At 35.0% G+C, this 14648-nt stretch overlaps 1 long non-coding RNA gene across 7 annotated transcripts in view; it reads left to right on the top strand.

Moving 5' to 3' along the window:
- Positions 1 to 8061: 8061 nt before the first annotated feature.
- Positions 8062 to 14648, top strand: part of LOC122313858 — a 28776-nt gene continuing 22189 nt past the window's right edge. For 6 of the 7 annotated variants that reach the window (XR_006243528.1, XR_006243530.1, XR_006243526.1 and 3 more), the window contains exons 1-3: positions 8062 to 8219; positions 9186 to 9427; positions 13623 to 13725. This is a non-coding gene — a long non-coding RNA (uncharacterized LOC122313858). Of the gene's footprint in view, positions 8220 to 9185; positions 9428 to 13622; positions 13726 to 13839; positions 14024 to 14648 lie in introns of all 7 variants that reach the window. The other variant, XR_006243531.1, reaches the window with a different exon arrangement.

The following is a 14648-nucleotide window of genomic DNA, read 5'->3' as shown; positions in this document are numbered from 1 at the left end:
GGAGATCCCAGGCCTAGTAGGGTTCTGGGTATCATCTTGCATGGAAGGATAAGAATACCTTGCACGTGTGTGTACATGATCATTCTAGTTACTCATAGATAATCCAAGTTGATGAATATCACGTGAGATAGGTATCACGTGAGCATGATCTAATTGTAGTGTTGATCTAATTCAACCTAATGCCTTTATATATACCAGGTAATTTCAAAGACAATTTCAATCAAAGTACTTGAAGGCATACCATGCTAATGTCCTATTACATATTGCAGGTGATCAGTTATGTTTAGGGTGGTGGGACATGTCTTTAACACTTCCTCTACTTCTCCTCCTCCTCTGACTCCTCTCTTACTCCTACTCATACTCCAACTCCCTACTCTCATTTCTTCGCATTCTCATCCTCCTCTTCATTTTGTTTTGGTTTTGGGTGGGTGTGGGTGTATGTGCAAGGGTGTGTTCATGTGCGTGTGAATGGGTGTGTGAGTGTGCATGCTTATTCGCGTGTGCACGTAGGTTGTGTGCTTGTATGTGGTGTTTCTACAAGCATGTAAAGGTATTATGTCTTACCTTTTTACCAGTCTTTTTTAATTTTTCCTTTCAATTTATCTTTATTTGTGATATTTATTCAGTTGAAACTTTATCTTGGAGGAACACTATTTAGGTACATTTTTTTTAATACAAGTGATACTCTACAAGGAAATTGTTTTTTTTTTTTTTTTCTCCATTATAGAGAATAATGACAAGGAACAAATTTTTTAGCCTTAGTTTCATCATATAAGAAGGTGTATGAATTTTGCTAATTGAAAGGTCACATCCTAAGCTGGTCTACAAGAGAGGGTACAACTGGTAGGTCATATCACCTGAATCTAAAGGTATGGCTCAATGCCACATACGAGACCCTTATTCAAGGAAGGATTGAGGATTGAGGATTGAGCATGCAAACATGCCCTGGCTATCTGTCTCTATCATACTTCAATATGACAATTAAGGTTAAAGGACTCCTATCCAAGCATATATAGAGTTAGAAGTATGTTAGAAGAAAGTTTAACAGTCTTGCCCTGTAAAAGGGATTTGAACATAGGACAAAATCTCACTTTTGAGATCTTAAACACTCGAAATATAGTGGAGCAAAATCCTTCAAAAGAAACAAGGAAGAAGCGGCGTAGCAACAAAGTGATCTCAACGTTGAAAGGTAGGTTAACTTCTAAGACAGTACTGGAAGATATTGGGTGAATGTTGTATGTAAAAGGCATATACGTATTATGTAATCTTTCCTCTTTTTGATCATGAATAAATCTATTTTTTCATTATTTTTATTCTTATATTTACTCCTTGATTTTTGAGACTTTGAATGTGTTTTCTGTTTTCATTGATTCATATATCTGTGTGAGAACATTATCTTTGTGGGAGAATGTGTAAGAACCTTATCTCTGTGTGAGAACATTATCTCTTTGTGAGAATATTATCTCTATGTGAGAACTCCTTAACGTGTGTAATATCATCATGGGATGTGATTGAGAATTCTCCTAACCATTCCTACAAAACATTGCCACAAGTTTCATGCGAGAATGAGAAATCCCCATGATGATTGGAGTGGAGTGATATCGTGTTGGTCTCACTTGATAGGCAGGAAGGAGAATCCCTTGGACATATCACGTATGGTGTCTTAAAGTTGGTTGGCTAGGTCGACGTTTCCCTAGTGCAATATGTTGCCTCTATGTGAGACATATGTGTGATGACAACTGTGCTTGACAACTTTACATACTATAGCAGAGGTAGATTCCTTGCCTTCATAATACCTATGTTTTACAATACATTGTGTAGAGGGTAACTCCTCAGATAGTGATTGCTCATCATGCTTATATGTGTGTATGTGTCACAAAGTGGGTGATTCCATGCATATGTATATGTGTCCTTTCATTGATACATGAAACTGGTCATTACATCTTCAGAAGCATTATCTCATTAGCAGTCTTCTCATAGTTGTCTAACCTACCTATGGTTTCATTCTCATAACCATAGACTTTTGATGCAAAATTAGATCCAGGGGTGGAGCCAAAGGAAGAACAATCTTCCCCTAAGCCTAAGTCTGTATTTTATAAGGATGGAACTTAAAAGGAATGATTTTGCTTATTTCTATGATGTGATTTAGAATTCTAATACTGCAAATTCTTAGTTTACTGATTAAATGCTATTCTTTATCATTTTTCATATATGTAACCTCACACGTGCACTCCACCTAAATGAGGCATGCCAAATCTAGACCAAACCCTGGGTGATGACCGTTAGGCTAGCACCCTTGACACCAAGAATCCACACCAGCTTCCATACCAAGGAACAGAGTGCCATAACTTGGTAGCAAAACGCACTTATACACATCTTTGGATGAACCTATATGTTATGTAGGATTAAGGGTGAAAGTTTAAACCGGAAAATCAAATTATCAGCCCGAACTAGACAGGACCGAACCGGACCAAGTGGCTTAGTTTTGAACCGGCCTGGTCCAAAACTGGTTCTTACATTTTAAAAATTGGCTAAACTTGGTCCAGTTTTAGTTCGTGGCTTTCCAGCACTAGACCAGACTAGTTTATAAAATATATATATAATTACTTTTTTTAATATTATATAAAATATTTTATATATGTATATATAATTTTTATATATGATATATAATTACACTGGCACTTGATTAAAACTAAAAAATTGGAAGTACCAATTTATGAGGGTAACCAATCCAAGATCAGTTCTTGAAAATGTAAAACCGGTGTATGCCAGTTCGGTCCTAAAATTTGTACAAACTCGGACCGAACTGGACCCGTTACACCCCTACATAGGATGGTACCATAAAAGTAGGAAATTTTAGTATTTTAGCTTGAAATTTTAAGGATCTTAGGTTTAGTCTGGATTTATAAACGAATGATGGGATAGAAAGTGATTTGTTTAGGTTATGTGGCAAGATTTGAGTATGGTGCGATCGAGAGCCCCATGGGGAGAGCAACCACCGAGTGGTCTTGAGGGACGATTGTCTAGTGAGAGAAGAGAGCTAACGAGAGCTTAAATTATATTTTGGATGTGTTGGAGCAGTAACATGAACAATATTCATGTCACCTGCAAGTTCAGTCACTAGGATCCCCCAAGGAGAAGCAGAAGGGATGTACATATGGATGATTCTTAACTTATCGCTACCCTAGATTTCCCAGTAACGAGGATCAGATGAAGATGTAAAGGTGGATAACATATATCGAAAAGGACTTTCAAGGTATGTGGGTGCACCAAGAGTTAGAAGGTATTCTATACAAGCTATTTGCTATTAGGAGAGACAGCACTGTGGTGGATTGCCAAGAGGCAATTACTTACCATGGAGATGGGAGCCATAGAAAGGATTTTGTGGGGGAGATTTAATAGAGAATTTGAAAATCGATACTTTCCTACTATAGTGAGGTAGAAGAAGTTAGAAAACTTCGCTAACTTGGTTCAGGGTAATATGATGGTAGAACAGTACGCTGCTAAATTTATGGATTTAGGAAGATTTGTCCCTCAACTTATCTCTATAGCGAGTATAAGGACAAAACTATTTTGGGACAGATTGCAAACTTGAATCTGGACCAAAGCAACTTATCCAGAAATTAGTGCACATAGCCTCCATTACCAAGCGTGAGCAGCGGAATTTGATGGTTGTGCCCATAGGTCTGAAAAGGATGACATTTTCTAGTGAGGGAAGAAGCTCAAGTGTCTCCCAAAAGTTTGTGTCAAGGACTGCCAACTGGTCCTAGAGTACGCATGGGAGGAAGGATGCCAGTTTGTGATAGTTGACATAATCACGAAGGGGATTGCCAACATATCTTGATCTCATGTTATTGCTAGAGAAATTATGCCAAGGAGATCATGGATAAGTTGTGCAAGCTAGGGTGCATACCCTTACTCTAGGAGAAGTCAACGAGGATGCCTCATAGATGCGATGTACGAAACTGTAACTTACAATTAATTGATTGTGTTCATAGAACTTAGTATAAGTAGTATGTCGAAGTTGGTCATTATAGGATGACTTTGGATGTCGTATATTTATGCGAGTATGCTATTTGACTTAGGAGCTTCCTAGTCCTTTGTGTCTACTACTTTCGTTAGGATAATTAGTCTTCAGACAAAACCAATGAGTCAAGGAGTCTCATTACCGCTACCCAATAGAGGAACATTGTTTTGCATAAAGGTAGTTAAAAAGTATTCTTCGGAGATAGATGGGATCCCTTGGGAAGTGGATCTAATAGTGTTCAACACATGGGGGTTCAATGTCATTTGGGAATGGACTGGTTCTTTAGGAACTTTGCGAGCATAGATTGTCGGTCGAGGACAATAACATTTTGCATACTGAGAAAGGAAGATAGGAAAATGGCCTGGTAGACACATCCCAACACGAGGTGGAGATGAACGTCTCGTTATGTGATAGGCGAGTTTGGAAAATGGCCTATTGTGAAGGCGAGAATGAGAAGCTGAAAAGGTCGGTGTCTCTAATGAGACAAGGGTTACCTACCCAAGGTGATTAACAATTACTCGCCCCAGGCAAGCAATGGTCTAGGAAAGACTGAAGCAGGTATGAAAGCCTTTTGGAACAAATAGAAATGCTTATAAGAGTTGTCTCATTCCATGATGATAGACAACTGTTAAAGATTTCTCACACAGAGATAATGTTCTCACACAGAGATAAGGTTCTCATACAGAGATACATTCTGAATAGAGATAATGGGAATTCCCATGATTATTGGGGTGATATGGTATTGTTTTGGCCTCACTTGATAGATATGAAGGAGAATCTCACATAAATATCATGTGTGGTGTCTTCGAGTTGGTTGATCGAGTAGACGTTTCTCCAGTGCAACATGTTACCTCTGTGTGAGACATCTGTGTGATGAAAAATGTGCCTAAGAAATCAATATTCATGTGATGATTTTATGAACTTTACATAATATACCAGTGGTAGATTCCTCACTTTGGTGATACCTGTGTTTTAAAATAGACGTAAAAGGTAACAACTTGGAGGGCGATTTCTCACCATACTTATGTCTATATATATGTGTGTGTGTGTATGTGTTTCACAAAGAGGGTGATCCCTTAACATGTTTTGCAGATCCAAGTATCTATGCTAGAGAAGGTGATTCTTCGTCATGCATATGTATATGTGTCCTTTCATTGTTACATGAAACTATTCATTGCATCTTCAAGAGCATTATCACTCATTAGCAGTCTTGTCTTCATATAGAAGCCCTGTATCATTTTGAATTATACATATTTGTTTCAAAATGGGTGACCACTTGTATTCCGTCTGCCGCCCTTTGGTGACATAAAAAGTATTTGGATTGTTTGTATTTCTAATGATGGAATTAATGAGGAATGATGTTGTTTATTTCTATGATGTGATATAGAATTCTGGCACTACAAGGTCTTAGTTTACCAACTAAACCGCTATGTTTTTTGTTGTCATTTCATATCTATAACCTCACATGTGCACTTCCACTTAGATGAGGCAAGCCAAATTCCAATGAAACTTTGGGTGTTGAGCATTAAGGCTAGCACCTTTGGCACCACAGATTCTCATCAAGTCCCTTACTAAGGAATAGGATGCCACATAAATATTGTATATTCATGTATTAGACATATTATACATTACATATAGTAAATTTGTCCAATAAATGCATCTAACCAATTTACACATTTACCCTATCCTATATCACCTAAAATCAACATACAGATCACCAATATTGATATATTCAACTCTACACATACTGCACTTAAAATCCAACCCATGACATCATACACCACTTCACATATAATTACAACTTCTTTTAATCCCAACACTTCACACGACCACATAACAAGTACACATCACTTCTTCTCAATTATCACAATCAACACAATCACATAAATATAATATTCTGTGAGATAAGAGGGAGGGATTTATACCACATCTCAAGGGACTAAGCAAAGAGGGAGGCACACGGCTTGCTCTATTTTAGGTGTGAAAAATAGGGACTACATGTGACAATTGGCAGTGGCAGTGATGTTCCCTAGGTGACTTACGGTGGTGTTTAAGCAAAGGATGTGATGGCAGTGAGACAACGTGATCGATTGATGGGATATAAAACCATGAATAGTGATTTTGCAAATGGGTGGTGCTTGACTTTTGTAGGAGCAATGGTGGTGTAGGTGATGGACATGCATGGTTGAACATCAATCTAGGTTGTTTGAGGCGCTTTCAACTTCTTTGACAGTGGCCAATGCTCCACTTAACCATCCTTTGTTGTTGCTTGCATTGATGACCAGTTCTTAGATGGCAGCAATTAGATCTCATGACAGTAGGCTTGGCAATGGCTGGCGGTGATGGACGAGAAAGAGATGGAAGAAACAAAGAAATAGGGAAAGAGGGGCGTCGTGGCTAGATGCACAATGGTGGGTTTAGGGTGGCTACGAGGCTAAGCTTTCATCGATGATTGGTCCTTAGCGACGGTTGCTAGGTTTCTTGGCCACTTCAATGGTGGTCAAGACTGGATTAGTTGGTGGATAACCCAATTCGGAACACCCTCATTCATGTTATTTGCCTTTTAGACATTAATACCTACACTTTAATTTTGAGCTTTTTATTTCATGATCTTTCAACTTTAATTAAATTAGTTTTTTATTAATACATCTTTAAAAATTCTTTGAAATATCACTTCATCAACAATAAATGGATGTCACTTGTTTTGTGAAAAATTAAAATGTTTAAAAATCAAACATTGTAAACTAAAAAAAGTGTGAAACTTGGCATTAGTGCAGCCCAGCATCAATCTCAGCCCTCTCTACTTGAATCACAAGTCTAGGTTCCACCACATTGCGTGGAAGAGATTTTTTATCACTAACCTCAATACAAAATAAGATTAATGTGCTTAATCAAAATTTTAAAGATCAAAATGTTAATATCGACACTCTCTTGAAAGTTATATTTATTGACATTATTGTATAATGACTAGCGAATATTGTACACGGCACGGACTAATACTAGTTCAAAAGAATTTTTAAGTTAAAGTTTATTTTTTTAATATGTGGAGCTCTTAAATTGTATTTTGATAATATATTTAACAACAATTCACAAAATAATAGTATTAAACAAACTTCAAACCTCAAAGCCCTTTTAGACCTAAATTTCAAATAAATAAACCCCTTATACTTTTGGCAATTTGAGATTCACTAGGCGTATTTTTTAGACTTAGTCCCTTATACTTTTAAATTATTTGAATCATACCCTTTTGTCCATCTTAATTAACGAATAACATTTGTCATCTTTTGAGTCGGCACTTGTTAATTATTTTTCTTATTTTCAAAATTAGAATAAAAACAGATAATTTGTAGAAGGGTTCCCTCTTCATCGGCCACCACATGTTTGGCCATTCCGGTGGTGGCTAAATTCAGCCATCTTCTTGTGGTTGGCCACTTTTGGCAAAGCAGACTCAGCCCACATTGTCGTGACCAGATATGGCCAGACACTAGCTATCATATGTGCTTTCTCGTGGGGAGGCTCCCCTCCTACAAACCACCTGTTATTTATTTATTTATTTTAATTTTTTATTAAAGAAATTATTAAAATTTATTTTTATTTTTTATTTAAATTTTAAAATATGAAAAAGATAGTTTAATTTGTGATGACCTCAGAAGTGATCAATAAGTTTTATCTGTTAATTAAAACAAACAAAAATGCGATGGAAGCACGTGAAAAAGAAAATTAGGTTCGTTTGGTGTTTAAAAATTTTCATCAACTCAAAATTCTTATTTTATCATTATAACTTTACTAAATCTTCATACAAAATATAATAAATAATTCAATTTTTTTTTTAATTTTTATAAATTTTAAAATAATTATAATATTAAAATCATTTTAATATTTCATCTTAAAATCCAAAATTCTCATTTACCAAACCTAACCTAATGACACTACAGTTTAATAGATTTATATATATATATAATTTATTTTAATTATAAGATAATTTATAAAAATAAACTAACAAAATTAATCAAAGTCAAAATATCAGAATTAATTTTCGTAGCTTGTAGGTAATGTATGAGACAGAGGCAGAGACAGAGGCAGAGACAGAGTGAGAGTGAGAGTGAAATTCCAATAAAGATCAAACTTTAGTACTTTACCTGTAGTCGTTGCGCGTCTTCGTCTCAACCAAAACCACCACTCGATCTCAATGGTACTCTCTCTATTTTTCAGTTTCCATTTTAAAATTGAAGCCTCCGTTTGGTATCCGAGAAAAAGGAAAAAGGAAAGTGGAATTGAACAAAATGTGCACTTATGATGTTTTGTGCTGTTAGTTTAAATTAATCAACCAAGACTAGGAGTTGGATGCTTAATTTTCTGTTTGACCGTTAGGAATTGATGTTATAATTTCTTTAGAAACTCATTTATGAAATTCTCTCTTCCGAATCTGTTTGTTTTACTGTGAAAGTCGAGAGAAAGGAAAAAAAATTACAAGTAATTGATGTTCGCGGTTTAGGTGTTACTGTTTTAGTATTGGTTTCTGATATCCGTAAAACTTATATGTGGTCAATGGCAGTACGTAGATGTTCAGCTGTGTTAAGTGCTTCTTCCTTGCCCTTGGTCTTAACTCTTCCAATTTATGGTAAAATTCAGGGCTCCTATTAACTGCTGTGTTTGATCTTCAGTGTATTTTATTTTGCATTTTCCAGAAAGCCATTTTTAGAGGGAGTTGAATGTATGAATTTTGTACATTTTTTTTTTTTTTGGTGAGTTGTATGAATTTCTTACCAGCATGTGGCAATATAATAAGAATTTAGTTACAATGGCTGATTCTGTTTGGTCGGTGTTCTCATATCATGAGTAAAAACTTATGTAAACTTTGAAATGGAAAAGCTTAAATAAATTTTTGTATAATTACAATTAAATGAAGTAAAAAAAGATTTAAAGGGATCGCATAAAGTTCCAGAACAGATAAGAAAACTTGTGTCCTAACCATGTTCCCATTAAGGAATTGTATGTACAATTTTGGTTCACGGGCAAGCAAGTCAATGCAATAGTTTTACCAAAAAAAAAATTTATTTATCAAAAAAAAAAGTTTTACCAAAAAAATCAAGTTTGTACTATCTCAGTGCAAGATTCTTGTCTTTAAATGTTTTCTTCTGGTGTCTTTCTTCTTCAGAGTTTAATATCAAGGGGGATTCAATTCCCCGGCCGAGACAATGAGAGTTTGGCAGCTATCTTTACTCCTTGTTCAGTATCAGATTCCGATTATGATGCTTGTCTTCCCCAGTAGATTCTGCGTGATTTTCCTGTGCAAAGCTTTACAGCTGAACAAACAAAGGAAGTCTTGATGTTACAAGAAACATTATTGAGCTTCTTACAACAGTCTTACACACTTCACCCCAACAAGATTCTTTGAAGGTGACTTTTTTCTTTTTTAATCTCCTTCTTTATTTTTAATTTTTTTTCCCTTAAGTGGACAATCTCCCGTAAACTTTGTTCAAAACCCTCACTTGTGGCGGAGGGATACTATGGTTACATGCATATTTAGTACATGACCAAGATGCACACACCTATACCATTTCCTATGTGTTCCTGTATGGAGATCAAAATTACCATTCATTTACCACGTATAATAATATAATCGGCAGCCCCACATTAGCCAAAAAGGCTAAGGCCTTGTTTGGGTAATAATATAATCTCAGATATTATCAAAACTTCTCATAATTTCCTTCCCATGCATCACTTAAAACACAAAACGCCTTTCAATTTCAAATCTTCAACTTTTTATCCAATCATTACCTAATCATTATCGAAACACAAAAGCCAAAAGAATTTCCCAAACTTCCAAGCAAAAAACAAAAAGCAATACAACGTTTTCAAATTTCAAAACAAAAAATTATATTAAACAATTTTTTAACTTCATAATATTTTTATTTAATTTTTTCTCTCTCCATTTTCAAAACTCAATAAAACATCTTAACTCAAACCATTTTACCAGTATTCATAGAATTCTAAGATATTCTAAGTGTCCAAATGAGCCCTTAGGGTTCTGGGTTAATTGAAAGGAGTCCATCTAGATTGTAATGTTATTTAAGGTTGAACATTTTGCTGATGCTCATCTAGAGTTTGGGGTTATTGAGGAATGGTTCTCAAACATTGTATGAACTTACTTTTGTACCTGAATTTAAAAATGTCATGGAGTAATGGAAAATATGTCACTTTTCTCCTGAAACATATTCAACACACACAATTGGATGGATTCTTGTAAAACCAAATGCCTGTGGTATTGGACATTTTAATTATTGGCAGCCGAAGAACCTAGTAGATCAAGCCATGGGGCAGCTCAGGTTACTGTTATACTAAACCCTTGTACAATTTGTCTGAAGAAACAAGAAGGAAGCTTAGAGCAATAAGATGTTTTGTTATGTTATTTGTGTGGAATAAGATCAAGACTTAGTTGTTTGAAGCCTCCTGGTATGAAGTGCTTGCTACTTGACCCTCTCTATAAACTCCACAAGACAATATTCAAAAATCTCAGAATATATATGTGACAGTGAACATGCGTGAGAGTGGACATCTAGTTAGATACTCTGGAACAGCCCCTATGGATTATAAAAATGTATATAAGATATGCCATGTTCCAGTTATATGTATAATGAATGCATTACATAATTCATGAACCACACCATTGCATAATGATCCGGTCTTTTATCGCTAAACATTTTACGTTATTATGTAAACTTTATCAGAGTTGAGAAAGACATCAAAAGATTTTATTTGGCATTAAATTTTTCACATACACAAAGTATCCCAAAAAAAAATAAAAAATGGTACATCTCCAATTTCAATGAGTTCATAAACTTCAAATGGCATACTAAAATAAATGAATATATCATCTCAAAGGTTTGTTTTTTGATGCATAATTGTTGTATTTGGGGCATATTATACTAATAAGAGACATCCGTACACAGATCTATGAAAGCATAATCCAAAAGCCAGCACAAAAACAAAGAGTGAAAAGCATGCAATTGATTTAGAACTAATGACAAGGAGAACAGCACAATGACTTTCCAAATATTAAACATGAAAAGTGCAAAGATAACAAAAGAACATTGATATCGAGAAAGGAACATTTTTTATTAATAAATTGTAAGATTTGCAACAATAATTGACATAGAAAAATGGAGCAAGAAAAATGTCATGATTCCCCATTTCTAACCACTTAATTCCCAATGCTGAACCCACTGTGAGTTCCAAATGCTATGGGAACTGCATCCAGAAAACACCTTGTGAAATAATTTTATCATCATGTATAGAGATCTATGCTAATAGAAACATGCATGTAGAGAATAATGTAACATGATTGGAGAGTAAGAGAGACATTACATTTCTCAGGTAATCCACTGATTCGATGAGACCATGAACCTTTTATTCGCTGATCTTGACTTTTGATTCTCTTCCTATTTGAGAATTTGAGAATCTCTAGATTCTCCTCCATTTTGTAGTTTAGATGTCAAGGGACAACTATACAATGCACAAGCTGTAGTGTGGCAGGTCATGAAGAGTGATCGAACGTTGGATCATCGAATTTGTATGCAGAGAGCTTCTTAGCCCTTTAAATTGTGCCTTCTGCTAAGTGCATAGAGGCCTTGAATAGAGCCAAAAAGAAGTTTCAAACCACGAATATCGTGTGAGACCAAAAAATGCCAAACGCCATGTGCCGTTTATAGATCAGATTTTTTCTAAGTAAATCTCATTATCCTTATCTTCACCTGCCTTTTATAACCAAACGATATAAATGAATATATTTTCCACTGATTTTTTATTTAATTATTTTACTTTATCCTAGGAATTAGAACCTAGGAGAAAGTCTAGAAATGCATGTACGTCTAAATGTCCAGACATGCACATACTCTAGACATGTACATGCATGTCTAGGCATGCACATACAATGCACATACATAAATGAACTATTAAGACAGAGAAACTGCTACTCATCCAAAATAGTGAGACAGCATATAAGACTCCAAATCATGACCACCATCAGAAGATCCAGCCACGACTCCTGTACCAATCAAACCAGTACACGTGGATATTGTCACATGAGGACCAAATATTCCAATGCTAATCAGATCTCACTAACTAAGGACATGTAGTTATTATAAATGGACTAAAGAACAATAATAAGTTTTAGTACTACTTTCCACCATGAAGACGGATACTTTCAAAACTTCAGATCTCATTCCCAACAGTTTTGGCTCTTCACAATACCAAGTGATATGATAGGTGCAAATACTTATTGTCAAATATGACAATAAATGAGAAATGAACTTGATAGCTTATCCATGCAGCCTCCTTGTTTAATGTCATTAATCAATTGCTCTCAACCTAATTGCTATCAAGTTGAAATGTTACATGACTATGACAATTTTTTTTTTTTAAAGGTAACTATGACAATTAATTGATCCAGGCTAAACCATCACTCCATGAATATTGAGTTAAGTATAGCTAGCATTAGCTGATAGTCTATTTGCAGTAATGCAAGATGACTATTAAAAAAACTTGTTTACACTAAATGAAAGAGAGTTAAGAAATGAGTGAGATTTACCAATTCCCCAATGAAGTGACAGCAAGTGACCTCAGTATGCCACTACAGCCTTCTTGACCTGAATTTCTGAGAGAAGTCATCTATGTCAAATTTTGCACAATGCAGCTGAGGGAAGCTACCTTGCCAAAAAGTTCTTGAACTTTCATTGGGACTAGTACTAGAGATTTTAAAGCTTCTAAACAATGAGAGAACCACACTTGAGAGTCTTGGTTAGTTTTAACAATCGGTAACAGCCAATGAGGGACCTGGTAAATATTCATCTTTTTCTTAATAGGTGTTTTTTTTTTTTTTTTTTTTTTTTTGCGTACATTATGCATGCTTGTAAAATCTATTGCTTGTAAAAAAAAAAGTAGCTGCTAGATTAACAATCCCTTTTCTTATGTGGAGGTTTGTAATACAAATGAATCCATATATAACACATGAAGCTTCGCCTTCATCTCTCAAAACAATAATAAATATTCTGCACCTATCTCTATTGACAATATAAACAAAGCAGTTACAATTTTCTTCCTTCTTGAATGCTCTAAAGAAATTGATCTGCCTATGCTTGCACTTGAGTTGGCTGCTTACTTCTTAGATCATGAAACCCATCTTTTTAGCCCATGGGCTGGATCCATAGCTGCCCCATAGAGGAGGGCAGACTGGCATTGCTGCACCTGATTGGAAAGCCCTAAACTTTAAATGTTCATGATGGCAAGACTTCGGTTAAGAAAGAGGAGCTTGACCAACTTAGACCAAGTTATTTGACTTGGCTTGCTAAAAAGCTGGTTGAACCTTATTTATCAAAAAAAAAAAAAAAAAGAAGCTGGTTGAACCTCTAAGCCTTCTATGAATTGGAGGAATTTCAAGCTGATACTGCAGGCTGGTTGAGAAAAGATTGCAAAATCAGTCAAGAGACCTAGCTAAAATATATGCATATAATGCAAACTGCTTAGATAATGGAAACAGTATTATGACATTGAAATAATGTTATATCATCTCATTCGAGCTATTAAAATGCTGTAGAGAATTGTCAGAATCGAACGGGGGCAACTTCATAGATCAGAGAGTAAGATGAGGGCAGAGGTGGGCTACTTACTTTCTCCAATAGGCACAACATTACATTCTGGTAACTCACTGACTCGATTTGATATTGATATGCAAAAGATTTGAACCAAATATTTTGGAACTCTTGTTTATTTTCCTCCATCAGTGTACAACTCCATTCTTCCATAAAATATAGGTAAAGAAAACCCTCAATGAGTATGAAGAAGATGAGAAGGTACCAAAGGAGCTAGTAATTATAAGTATGAGGGGCTAGAATTTTGCATATTGAAGAATTCCAGACACCCTCTAGAGAGAGAAACTAGGGTTTCTTTTCTATGCCTACTCAACTGCTCTGAAGAGCGAATTTATAGAGCTTGTAGGTGAGTGTAACTCCCATGGTTTCTCCTCAGCAGATCATATTTTCATAATTTCCATATTTAATATTGTATTGAATGTGGAGAGAGACACAAAACAAGTAATGCTTAATACAACATTTAATATAACGTTTAATTAGTACAATAATTAAACTCAATTTCCATTTCCATAACAAGGATACTCAATTGGTACAATAATTTAATGTCTTATGAACCTATTATTGCATATAAAAATTGTTGATTTCCTATTCAATTTTGAATTAATCATACAAAAAATTATAAATTTCATACCAATCTTAATAGGGTTTCATTCCAAATGTGCACATCCCATCCAAAATAAACAAACATTAAAGTCTTCCTCATTAATTTTTATCATTATCTCCACCTGCCTTTTAAATCCAAACGATATAAATGAATATATTCTCCATAGATTTTTATTTAATTATTTCACTTTCTCCCAGAAATTACAAATCTAATGGGATTTTTGTTTTTCATGTTGCATTAATTGGGCTGAATATTTTCATTTAAGCTAGCCAATCATATATCATTTGGGTTCCTATCACTCACTAGCTTGTTAAATGTGAACACCGAAAAGATAAACCACAAAAAAATCTTAGTAATCATGATACAA

This window comes from Carya illinoinensis, chromosome 6 (assembly GCF_018687715.1).
Source record: "Carya illinoinensis cultivar Pawnee chromosome 6, C.illinoinensisPawnee_v1, whole genome shotgun sequence".
Classification (NCBI taxonomy): Eukaryota; Viridiplantae; Streptophyta; class Magnoliopsida; order Fagales; family Juglandaceae; genus Carya; species Carya illinoinensis.
Note: the sequence above shows the minus strand (reverse complement) of the source record. Positions and strands in the feature narration are given on the sequence as shown.